Below are 12,942 nucleotides of genomic sequence, written 5' to 3'. Positions count from 1 at the left end.
TACATGGGGACAGAGGATATTTCTACATTTAGTATGATGGAGACTTGGGCAGAAGCAGCTGGCGAGCAGACCCTAGGTGAAGCGTTCTAGGCCTCCCAAGTCTGAAAATTAAAGTTCTCTCAAATCCCTTTTTGAAAAAAAGATTCATAACAGCAACGCTCTGGAGTCATTTAATTTTCCTGGAGGGAAAAGAACTCACACCATTTAAAGAAACAAATTCTTTGGCTTGAAGGTACATCGAATGGAGCAGAAATTCTTTTTCCATCTCCGTGAGCGTGGTGGAGCAGTGTCTAGAATGCTCCGTGGGACGCGGGACCCTGGAGCCCTGAATACGGCTCCATAACTTATGTCAAAAAGCAAGAAGTGAAAATGAGGTTCCAGAAATAAAAGTTCTTAAATGTCTCCTGCTAAACAAGGGTAAAGAATTAGCACAGAGGGGCGCCTGGGTGGTGCAGTCGTTAAGCGTCTGCCTTCGGCTCAGGGCGTGATCCTGGCGTTATGGGATCTAGCCCCACATCGGGCTCCTCCACTGGGAGCCTACTTCTTCCTCTCCCATTCCCCCTGCTTGTGTTCCCTCTCTCGCTGGCTGTCTCTATCTCTGTCAAATAAATAAATAAAATCTTTAAAAGAAAAAAAAAAAAAAAGAATTAGCACAGAGGGGCGCTTGGGTGGCTTGGTCAGTTAAGCGCCTGAATCCTGATTTCCGCTCCGGTCATGATCTCAGGGTCGTGAGATCGAGTCCCGCCTTGGGCTCCGCCCTCAGCGGGGACTCTGCTGGAGATTCTTTCTCTCTCTCATCACTTCCTGCCTGTGCGCGCGTGTTCGCGCGCTCTCTCTCTCTCTCTCTCTCTCTCTCTCACACACACACACACAAATCAATCAATCCTTAATCAGTGCAGAAAGAATAGCTGTTTCTCGATTTATGGGAAGGAAAGATTGGGAACGACTTCCTGGGATCAATTGCGAGCCTCAGCTGCTGTTAATCACAGCTGATACCGACGGCCTCCGACAGCCGCGGGCTGTGCTGTGTACTTTGCGTGTAACTGCTCAGAGGTCATCGTCCAGGGCCACACAGCTCCTTAGTGACAAGGCTTTGAGCTGATTGCCTCACGTATGGACTACAGTGACAAAAGCAGTTTTGGCTGGTCCTTGCCCGGTGTCCACTGTGTGCCATGGAGGGTTCTCTGCTCTAACCTTGTGTGAATGGCGGTGTGTACTCCTGACGTCATTATGAGGGTCCAGTTCGTGATGCCACTACACAGAGGAGGAGTAACGACGATGCAGTTCCTGGACACGTGCGTTCTTTCACATGGTGCCAGGCGGGGGAGCATGAGCCTTCGCAAAAGTTGGGGGTGGGGTGTTCTTTTTGAGGTGGTTGTGATGGGGGCTGACCTGTACGTTGTAGGGTGTATAACAGCATCCCTGGTGTCTACCTACCACGTGCCAGGAGCACCCCCCAGTTGTGGCAACCTGCAATGTCTCTTGGGGGAGGGCACAATCACCCCCAGTTGAGAACCGCTGGTCTAACACTTGGGGGCAGGAGTCACCCTCAGTGTAAACGACAGCAGCGTTCCCAGTGGCCCCCTTCTCCCAGCTGTTGGATTTGATACTTAAAAAAACTCTCGGGGTGCCCGGCTGGCTCAGTTAGAGCAGCGTGTGACTCTGGATCTCAGGGTTGTGAGTTCAAGCCCCATGTTGGGTGTAGAGATTACTTAAATAAATAACAACTTGAAAAAATTGCATTTTTGGAAAAGCCTTGGGTTTAAAAGTCATTTTGAAGGCCTCTGTTTCCAAACGAGTAGGGATTAGAAAGTTGGATATTTGGGGGTTTGCTGTTACAAGAGTTCCCCAGCTTCCTTCAATACAGGGGAACTATGGTGTATTTGTGTAAGAGCATTGGGTGGTTTTAGTCTTAGTTTTTCATTTGGATTTTTATTTCGGACATCTTCCTGATGTCCTGAACGTGGAGGTGACCCTGACCCTACGCTTGTGAATAGGAGATGTGTGCCCGTGTGTGACTGTGTGTGTGCGCTTGTGTCTTAATACTTAGTTCTTAGCTGATCACTGACATTGGTGTCCCAAATTTTGAGCTGTTTATGTAAGCAAATAATTGAATTCCATTGTTTTACAAAAGGGATTTGCTTGCAGCATTGTTAACTGAAACTGAAGACAGTATCATTGACCTTTCCAGGTGAGAGGGGGAGAGCTTGTGTTTGGCAAAGGATAGAAACTGAAATGTGAACACCAGGACCATATGGCGTTCAGAAACTTTTATCATAATTTCAGTGAATAGATAATGTGCTTGACAGTTACATTGAAAATTATGCTTAACGCTCACTGCAAAATGTGGAGACGGTGCTTTGGGAGATGAGGAGGAGATTACCTGGGATTCTTTTCTACCTCACGATGCACGATGCACTATGTCATCTATAAAGAACTGATTAGAGTCACGTGAGGATTATCTGCATACGGTTTGGTATTGTATCTGCGGGGAGACATTCAAATCACTGTTGATTGACAGTTTGCTGAAAAGAAAGGTGTTATCCTAATACCTTAACGTGTCTTCTTTAAATGTGGTTATTTTTCTCACTAAAGATTAGTTTCGTGCCATTAAATAAAATTTAATTTATCATTCTAATTTAAATAAAAATAAATGCTTAGAAACAAATATTGCGGCTGATAGCGTCTTAAAATTTGCTGTGGGTTTGTTTTTTTTCCGTCGGCGTTGGCTCTGCAGGGGTTATATAACTAATTATAAGCCCAATTGGATCATGTCATTACCTTATCTCATGTCAAATGTTCACATGACAGACCATATCTTGGTCTTTCTGTATGGAATCTGTTCGGTATATCAGAGCGTGAGGAACCCATTTTTCATTTGTTGTGAGCGGCATATGGTTGACTCTACTGGTGTGGGGTCGTGGGTGAAGGATACGTGTGTCTAACCACATGCATTCGATACATCAATATGAGTTTAGAAGCATTGATTTTGCTGGTTATACAAGCCCGAAAATCTTGTTATTAGCATCATAGTAGATGAAAAGAGAAATACGAGAAACAAACTGACGGCCTCAGAGGGGAGGGGGGTGGGGGAATGGGATAGACTGGTGATGGGTAGTAAGGAGGGCACGTATTGCATGGTGCACCGGGTGTTATACGCAACTAATGAGTCATTGAACTTTATATCGGAAACTGGGGATGTACTGTATGGTGACTAACATAATATAATTAAAAAATTATTAAAAAAAATAAAATAATGATCCAGCAGCAAAAAAAAAAAAAAAAAAATGAAATGAGGTTTATATAAGCATCTCGTTTGGTGTCTGTTTTTCTCCTTTTTGAGTAGTTCATACTTTTATGCTGAATTTGTAAAACCTACAAATATAATAAAATGTCACGTTTTGCAGGAATGAATGGATATTAAATGACTTACTTGAAGAATAGGTGAAGAAAATGTGTTTCCCCATTGATCCTTACATAAAAAGTGAAGATTTCCCCTGAACATTTATTTCCCTATTCCCACAGTTCTGTTTCTTTTTTTTTTTTCCCTCAGAGTCGAAAAAGAAAACAATAATGACTTTCTTTTGGTTTTGAGCCTGCTCTTAGTTCGTTTTCGGTGCACACCTATTGCCTGCGTGCTGTATGGTGGGCACTGAGCTTTAAAGAAAGTAGTTCCCAGTGATCGAGATGGAACAGTAGGCTCATTGGCTTTGGCTTGGGTGCACAGAACTTGCGTAGTTTTGTTTTTGCAGTTTTGTTTTTTGTGGTTCTGTTTTCTGTCATGGTCATTGTTCATAGAATGTCTGGATAACAATTTGTTATGTTCGTGGTATTTGTTGAATGAGTACATGAATGAACGAATGCCCAGAGACTGTCCTGGTAGGCCTTTTTCGTTCGCATCCCCTGGAGCACCCACTGTTCTGTAGCATAGGGTCTTCAAGTTCTTACGGGGAAGGAAGCCATAGAATGAAGGCCTAGAACCTCATATTGAAAGTAGTGGTGAGGATTTAGAAATTGCATTGTTTCTTCTCCTGAACATTTTTTCTTCTGAACATCTTAACATCTTCTGATGTTTAAAATCACGTTGGAGTTGGTGTTACAGGCAGTGTTTCTCCTTTGTTTGTCCCCCCCCCTCCATTTGTCATAGTCTTTAGATTTTCATTAATATGGTAACCACTGGCCACATGTGACTATATATACTTAAATTAATTAAAATTAAATAAAATTTAAAAGCCAGTTCCTCAATGGCACTAGCCAAACATTTCAGGGGCAGCTAGTGGATACCTTATTGGTCAGTGAAGACATGGTGCATAAAGTTTTACTACATAGATGAGAGATGGTTATTCAGATTCTTGCCTAATAGATATTCCAAAGAAGAGATGGTGGAAAAAATCTTAAATCTGAAGAAGAGAAATTTCATACCAGGTGACTGGAACGGAGAATAAAAAGCACATAAAAAAAAATACTACACAAAAAAGCTCATCACGTCGTTTTGAAATATTAGAGATGAAGGCAGTATCTAATTACTCTCCTGGATTTAAAAGTCATATGAAGGATCTAGAATCAGAATGATATCAGATTTCTTAACGGCAGCATTGGAAGTTGAAAAAGAGACTGAGTATAGACTTCTGTGCAAATAATTTTCACTCAGAATTTAAAGTCATTCCTCTACTAGTTGTTAACTAAGGGTAGAATATGAGGGTATTCGTACATACTCAGGATATCAGTAATATTTAGCTTTTACATATCACTTCTCAGAAATCTACTAGGGAATGTGTTCCACCAAAATGAGAGAGTAAACCAAGAAAGGGGGAGATTTGGGATCCTAGAAACAGAATGTATTCTCAAGATGTTGTGGTTTCATGGCAGTGTGAGCTCTATAGCAGGCCTAATGCTGACAAATACAGACTGGAACAGAGAGAAATTTCAGAAGGTCTAATGTGTGTATATTTGAGAGATGTAGGAGTGATTGGGGGGGGAACCCATAGAGCTGACAGATTATCTGAGAATTTTGATGATGTAAAAAATCGAATCAAAAGACTGTGGACAATGCTGGAAGAATTACCAAATGATACAAAGGAAAAAAAAAAAAACTAGGGAAATAAAAACAAGTGCAATTAGTAATCCCAGGAAAACAAAAAGGTCACGTGTGAAAGGACTCATAATCATACTATATTGCTTGCTCAGCAGTGCCCTTTCCATTGTCACAATATCTGTCAAATATAGATTTCACCAAAAACTGTTACAGTGTTGGGAAGATGTGGCAGGGTTAGCATAAGATTGAGGATGGAATTTAAAAAGCCCAAATCCTCATCTATATGTGAGGAAATCAAGTAAGTAATATCTAAAGCTGATAGGGAATATTATTAAGGTTATTTAGAAATGTGGAAGTCATACTGAGGATCACTGCCAATGATACAAACAGTTCTGAGATCTGAAAATGGTTGCTTTGGGAAGTAGAGTCGGGGATAGATGGTGCTATAAAAAGCTTGTTAAGTCAAAAGAGTAGTCTTTGGCCTCACCTGTGTTTTACTTTTTAAAACAATGTACACGCACTGTTTCGAAAAGAATAAAAGTGGTTTGGAACACGAAAGTATATAGGATGTGTCTCCTGTAAAATTGCAGAAATTTTAGTAGGGTCGCCCTTGGCAGTATTGGTATTTGGGCCAGATAATTTTCTGCCTGAGAAGGGCTGTGCTGTGTGCTGCGTCCCTGGCTTTACTAACTAGATGCCAGCAGCATTCTTCCTCCCGTCCCGACAACTCAAAATGTCTCCAGACATTGCCCAGTGTCCCCTGAGAGACAGCCCCATTTGAGAACCACTGATTTAAAGGATTTAAAATGTTATTGAATGAATCATCGCCATACATAAAAATGCTCTTCAGTATTGGTAACGCAGGAAACGACAGCTTCATTACACAGAACTCGAACCTCATAGCAAATGAAGTGTTCAGAATTCTCTAGTTCCTCATGCCAGTACCCGGCTTAGCCCCTGGCTCTTGGCCCGGTTGATTCAGGGCTCACTAAAAAAAGAAAGGACTCAGGAGGAAATTGCAGCTTCTCTGTTATGCTCAGTGGCTTCTGAAAACATATTTTGGATTTTTTGTGTTGTTTTCATGATGGTACAACTTGAATTTCTCTGGGGTGCAAATGTTAATCATTACGGCCACTTTGGAAAAATATTGCAGCCTTTGGATATATTTCTGTGGTTTGTTGGCTGCAGGACAGATAGATGCATACATTCTTCCTCCCTCCCTCCCCGAGCATCCTTGTGCAAGTTCTTGGTTTAGTTCTTTTTTTTTTTTAAAGATTTTATTTATTTATTTGACAGAGATAGAGACAGCCAGCGAGAGAGGGAACACAATCAGGGGGAGTGGGAGAGGAAGAAGCAGGCTCATAGTGGAGGAGCCTGACGTGGGGCTCGATCCCGTAACGCCGGGATCATGCCCTGAGCCGAAGGCAGACGCTTAACCGTTGTGCCACCCAGGCGCCCCCTTGGTTTAGTTCTTCGCAAGTGTTTTCCCTTAGAATTTACAAAGTAAGTCAACAGGAAAATGGTTCCTCAGATTTTTTGATGTGGATGAAACCTCATAAATAATTTAATACCCTCATTTCACAGCTGAGGACTCTGGTCCAGAGGGAGTTTCTTATAATTAATTAGTAACAAAGTGAGGCCTGTAAATCTGCCCTTCTCTTTTTCCCCTAACTTTTCTTTTTTCTTTTTTAATACGGTAGCTGTGGCATGAAGGCAGAAGGGGGTAGGGCAGCGGAGCAGGCATCTGGCAAGTCGTGTCAGCATTTTCACAGTTTGGGGCTCTGAGTGTCGTCTGCCAGGGGCAGGAGCCCTTATAAGCCAAGAGAACAAGAGAAAGATCAATGGCTGGCTCAGCTAGGGGGCCCCTGGCTCCCACTTGGGAGGAACTCTGTGGGTTCGCTGATATCTTGGAAGTCGCCCCTTGTGGGAGAGTGCTGCCTGCGGGACCAGCTGGCCCAGGTGGCCTCCTCTTCCCTCTGCTCGACGGGGCACCCATGCTGTCCACTGCCTGGCGTCCTGGCACTGTGCTGCCCGCAGCCCCTTTCCTGAGCACCCTGCGAGCGTCTCCCGATGTTTTAGGAACCTCAGTGCCCGCTTGCCTACCTTTGATGCCTCCAGCACCGCTCAAGCTGCAGCTGCCTTCTCTTCCTCGTCGCCTGACTTCATGGGCCCACAGGAAGGCTGCAGCTTCCATGAAGCCTGTCTAGAGTTCTTTCACGTAGCGAGCGTGGACAGAGGAGACAGTGCGGTGTCTTGTCATCCTGTCATCTGTTCTCCTGGTCATCCATTTCAGTGGCCATTATTTGCTCGTCGTTCCATGATGTTTGAGAGATGTCTGTCCCTAGATGCCAGGGATACCACCCCGCCCTGGATTTCCTCCTACCTCTCTGCACACTCCCGTCTCATTGACAGCTTCTCCTCTCCGTGTTCCATCCTCGGCTTGCAGTCTTTAGACCAGTGGCTCTCTGCAGGGTGCTTGTGCCCTCGGGGGGGACACCTGGTAACATCTGGGATCAGTGTTGGTTATCACCGCGAAGGGGGCGCGTGTGTGAATTGCTACCGGGGTCTAGTGGGTGGAGCGGGGGCGGGGGGATGGCGCTTAGGGCCCCAGGCGGCCCCCACCGCAGAATTATCTGATCCACACTGTCAGCAGCGCCCGGGGTGAGAAACCCTGCTTTGAACGTTCCCATTCTGGCCCGTAGCTTTTGAGCATCATGGTAACGGGATGACTTCCAGACTTAATTCTGCAACTGTGACCTCTCCTGATTGCTTGGACTGGTGTCCTTAACTACCTAGGTAATGGTAATAGTCCACTTACAGCTAGGATGGGCATTTCACAGTTCACATGTAAAAAAGGCTTGCTTTTCCTCTCTTCAGTCCGCCTGCGTCCCAGGAAGTGGCACCACGTTCCAGGCTGACGCTCAAGCCCTGACCCTGGAAGTCATGCTGCATTCCCCACCCCCCCATCACACATGCCTTCGCCCCCTCCCGTGAGTTCTCTAGGTCAGAATGTCCTAGAACCCTGTACACTCTCTGTATTTCATGCTTGTCTTTCCTGCTGGCACCACGTGAGCCACCGGTGGTTCTCTACTGAGCAAGAGTGTCTCTGGATTTTGTTCCAAGCTTGACAGGAGCCCCTGAAGGGTTTTTTTAATGGCAGGGTGATCAGATTTTCTTTTCTCATTAACTCTGGTGCTGGGTGAAGAATAAGGTGTAGTGGGGCCTGGCTAGGATCAGACTCCTTTCTGTGGGCTGTGAAGTCCTCTGTGACCCGGGACCTGTTATTACTTCTGGTGCCCAGCCTACCGGCCTTCCTCCCTCCCTCTTGCCAAGGTTACTCTCACCACAGGACACTTGCACTTTCTGTGTCTGCATTGTGGCCTCTCTTGTCCCTGTTCAGACGCTCCCTCCTCAAAAGAGTGCTGCCCCAGGCCCCAACATAAGTCAGCTCCTTGCTGGTGGTCACTTTCTCTTTTACTACCGACTGGAGTTTTGTAGTTCTGTCGTCTGAAGTGATCGCGCTCTGTGTTTGCTTTCTCGTTTATGGTCCTTGCTCTTCCATCACCAGGTTTCCCCCTTTTTCCCTGCCCGGATGGGTACATTCCACGAGACCAGGCACTATATGTCCCTAATGCCGAAACAGCACTGAGCACCACTTGCGTTTTCTGCAAGACTGAACGAGCCATTGTCAGTAGAAACTTGCTGAGTTGGGTTGAATCTAGAAATACCTATGTTTTCACTTAGCATGCTTTGGGAGGGCAGAGGAAAATGTGTCTGGTAAGAACTCAGTGGATTTTTCAGTTATGGAAATTTCCTGGTGATAGGATCATAATTGCTTGTGAGATCCTGAAACTTTTGACCAGATTCGTGTGGTATAACTGGGGAATGAACCCTACGAGGCACCCACGGTGGTTGTGTACCGTCTCACATATGATTCTTTGCTCCTGTCGTATCCCTAATTCAGATATGTGCTGGCCGGTGGAACGGTCGACGGTGTACTCCAGGATGTTTTCGCGGACACTTTTGCCTCACTTCCGTTACTTTTCATTAACAGGTAACTGAAGACGGAAAACAGGCCTGGAAAGAAACCCTCAAAGGAGGAAGGGATTTGCCTGCATTTGGCTCTGAGTAAGTGAAATTGTAAAATGGATTTTTTATTATGTAATAAATATCCTGTCAACCTCTTCATATTTTCTGTGCTTAAAAATTAAATGTTAGTGTATTGGCTCTAAGTACTGGAAATGGTGATTTCTCAAGATTTCTTGTAACAGGTAATTTTGCTAGCAAGAAAGTGCTGTGTGTCTGCCTCACACAGCTTCTGAAGTGAGAGATTTTAGGAAAGAGAAATGGAGATGACTATTAAACTCCGTGTGCTTTGGAGAGAAGTATCATTTCTGCTGATGTTTCCCATTTGCATCTGAGGCCCTTTTTTGTCCTTGGAAATCTGCTTTACAACCAACGAGGGCTTTTGACTCTTGGTCTGCTACATGCTCCGTTCCTCTTGTTCTTCTCGGTATGTGTGTGGAGAATGACAGGCTACCGTGGAACCACCTGCCGACCAGCCAGGACTTTCCAGAACCAGCTTGTTTGGGCACCCTCCTGAGGCAGCACGGCCTGTGACGGAGGCCGCTGCAGAGTGTTCTCCTTTGCTCTCAGCCCTGCCTGGGCTGCCGTGGGAGCAGACACAGTCCAGAGTCACGTCGAACAGGCCTCCGGGGTCCTGGAGCTCTCCTCTTGGCTGCTGTACTGCACCCAGTTTACAGAGAGGCCCGGTGCCCGCTCAGATCAACGGCATCCTTTTCAGAGCACTGGGGTGTGAAAGATCTTCCGTCTCTGGGATGACCGTTTGCTCGGTCTGTTATTTCCGGAGCATCGTGGAGTATACAGAGATGTGTGTGATGTGTCTTGTTTTGGGGGCTGAGGCATTACAGATGCATGAAGTGGGGGGCGCGGCAGAAAGCCATGGTGTGAATGGGCATCCCATGCATGGTGTAGACGTTCCCTGCTGACAGAATTCTGAGCAGTGCTCTTTTTTTAGATTTTATTTATTTTATTTTTTTTTTGAAGATTTTATTTATTATTTGAAAAAGAGAGCGCATGCACGCGTGAGCAGGAGAAGCAGAGGGAGAGGGAGAGGCAGACTTCCTGCTGAGCCCCTGGGAGCCTGATGTCGGGCTTGATGAGGGGTTTGATCCTGGGATTCTGGGAACCGAAGGTAGGCGCTTAACCAGCTGAGCCACCCAGGCGCCCCTGAATTTTGAGCAAGGCTCTTAACACCGCGTGGCAGAGCAGCCAAAGAAAGCTGGACATTGCTCATGGAAGGGAGACTCCAGGTGGGTCTGGTCGTGGAGTATCGATTCATACTGAAGAAGTACGTTCTAGGCGGGGGCTGACTCTATGGGCAGAGGTGAGGAGCCAGGAAGAACAAAGCTTTTTTTTTTTTTTTTTTTTTTAAGATTTTAATTTATTTATTTGACGGAGGGCTAGCGAACATGAGAAGGGGGAGTGGGAGGCAGAGGGACAGGGAGAAGCAGACTCCCCAAGGAGCAGGGAGCCCGACAGGATCATGAGCTGAGTCAAAGGCAGACGCTTAACTGACTGAGCCACCCAGGCGCCCCCCCCTTTCCTTTTTTTCGGGGAAAGTTGATAAAGCAGCGTGGTGGCATTCATTGAGCAGGGTGGTGGGGGAGCAGAAGGGGCCTACGGAAGGGCAAGAACTGTGGATGGGACCGGGCCTCCATGGTGTTCAAAGGAGGCTTTGGGTGTTCAGCATTAGGGCTGCCGTCTTCATCGACCTGGGTGTACCTGAGGACTGCAAGCCCATCAGGAACGGAGGGACAGCCCGTAGGTCGAAAGGGCACCAGACGTGACTTTTATAACCAACCCCTGCAGGGCAGAAAGAATGGGAAAGTGTGACAGAATAGCCGTAAGACACGTGTGTGCCAGATGTTGCCTTCACTGGGATAGTTCACAGAGGGGACAGTTCGCTCACGGGAAGTGTGCTGTCGAGTGGTCGTCCCTGTTCACAGAGTTGTGCTCCCGCCCGCGCAGTAGCAGTCCTTCCACCAGACCCCTACATGGACCGTTGTCAGAGTAGAGCGCCCCCTACTCCTGCGTCCCCCGTCCCTGACAAGCACAGACTACTTCCCGGGTCTGCGGGTCTGCCCGATCCCAGGCGTTGCATGGAAACGGCATCGTGGAGTACGTGTTCTTTGTGACATCTGTTACTCAGCATAATTGTCACGTTGTCACAGTCCCCGGTGTGGTAGGACGTGTCTGTGGACCATTCCTTTTTCTTGCCAGATACTACTCCGTCGTGTGAATAGGCCACATTTTGTGTGTTCATCAGTCAGACAGTAATTTTGAAGGCTTCTCTTCCGAAGTGATGTTAGACTCCCAAGAAGTTGCAGAAATATACCGTGAGTTCCAGAGTACCACCCCCGCCCCCCCCCCACAGCCTTCCTGGAATGAGAGCGTCTCCCATCACGATCCCCCCATCCCGCAGTCCCGCATTATCATGAGAGGGAAATGGAGCCTGGCCCTGTGGACTCAGATGCAGACCTTGTCTGGGTCTCTCCAGCGTTCACGTGCACTCGTGTGTGTGTGCTTGCATGGAGCTGGACGGGCGTATCACCCGTATGCGTTCACACAGCCACCGCCATAATCTGACGCAGAACTGTCACATCACCAGCAGGGCTCCTCATGACACTCCTTTAGGTTCCCCTCTCCAAGTCCTGGCAGCCGCCAGGTTCTCCATCTCTAGAATTCTGTCATTTCGGCAATGTCAGGAAAATGGAATTGTACGGCATCTGGCCTTTGCAGACTGTCTTTATTCTCTCCGCTGAGGCCTTGAGCCCCATGCAAGCGGTGGGTGTCAGTGGCTCGTGCCTGTTTAATGCGGAGTGGTTAAGCGCTGGATGGCTGTACCAGAGCTTGCTTATCCACTCACTGCTTCGGGGCGTTCGGGGTCTTTCCAGCCGGGGGCTGTTACAGGTAGAGCTGCTGTGCACATCTGGGCACAGGTGTTGCTGTGGACCTGATGCTGTCTTAAGTCCCCAGTTTATGCCTTGGGTAGTCCTGTGCCATCGATGCCGTGGTGGGGGTCTATTGACCAGACAGAGACACGATGGCACAGCGAGGCCGTGGGGCTCCCGGGGTCCCGTGGGGGAGCAGGCACTTGGAGCGGACTCTAGCTGGCTGAAGCCCCCCGTGCCACTGCGTTCAGAAGGTACGGCCGTGGTGCTGGGCCTCTCTGCCTTCCAGATCCTGTTGACATACGGACAGTGAGACCCCGCTGGCCACACGGAAGGAGTTGCCACCGGGGACCATTGCCTTCGTGGACGAACGCAGAGCTGCCGCGCAAGGAGCAGAGCCCAGTCACCGTCGAGCTGCGTCCCTGTGGGGGACCGCTGTGTATGGGGAAGAGCCAGCTCGAGGAGGCAGCCTCCAGATCCGTCCGCAGCACGGCACCGGGAACCCTGGGGCTCTTGTTAGCTGGTAGGGCGACTGGGGTCAGAGCCGCGGGCTCCATGGGGCACATGTGCAGCCGACTGCTGCTGCGCTCTCCGAGGCCAGCCCTGCAGCCCTCCAGCTGTGCTGTCTCCAGGAGCCGCCTTCGCAGGGCCTGCTGGTTTCCACTGGGAGGGGGCGTTAGCTCATCAAAACAGTGAAGGGTGCGGTGCCCTTTGCGTTTGTGTGGCTCTTGTTGTTCCTGTGAGGACAGAGGAAGCAGAGGCAGGAGGGCCGACCTCGAGTGGGCCAGCTCTGGTCACACCTCTTGTTTTCATCACCCACGCCCTGTGGGACCTCCAGAACTTGGTTAGTGCCCCTGAGCCTCAGTCTTCTCCTCTGTGCAGTGGGAAGGGAATCCCTGCTTTGCGGTCCGTTGGTACAAGACACGAAATTGC

At 47.8% G+C, this 12,942-nt stretch overlaps 1 protein-coding gene across 2 annotated transcripts in view; it reads left to right on the top strand.

The window, feature by feature from the left end:
* TBL1X (transducin beta like 1 X-linked) overlaps nt 1–12,942 on the top strand; it is a 216,284-nt gene that overhangs the window by 75,259 nt on the left and 128,083 nt on the right. For both annotated transcript variants that reach the window (XM_040634610.1, XM_040634611.1), the window contains exon 2: nt 9,090–9,163. The gene's annotated coding sequence lies outside the window, so the exon portion shown is untranslated. The remainder of the gene's footprint in view (nt 1–9,089; nt 9,164–12,942) is intronic.

The sequence above is a fragment of the Ursus maritimus genome, assembly GCF_017311325.1.
Source record: "Ursus maritimus isolate PB19 chromosome X unlocalized genomic scaffold, ASM1731132v1 scaffold_X1, whole genome shotgun sequence".
In the NCBI taxonomy this organism is placed as follows: domain Eukaryota; kingdom Metazoa; phylum Chordata; class Mammalia; order Carnivora; family Ursidae; genus Ursus; species Ursus maritimus.
Note: the sequence above shows the minus strand (reverse complement) of the source record. Positions and strands in the feature narration are given on the sequence as shown.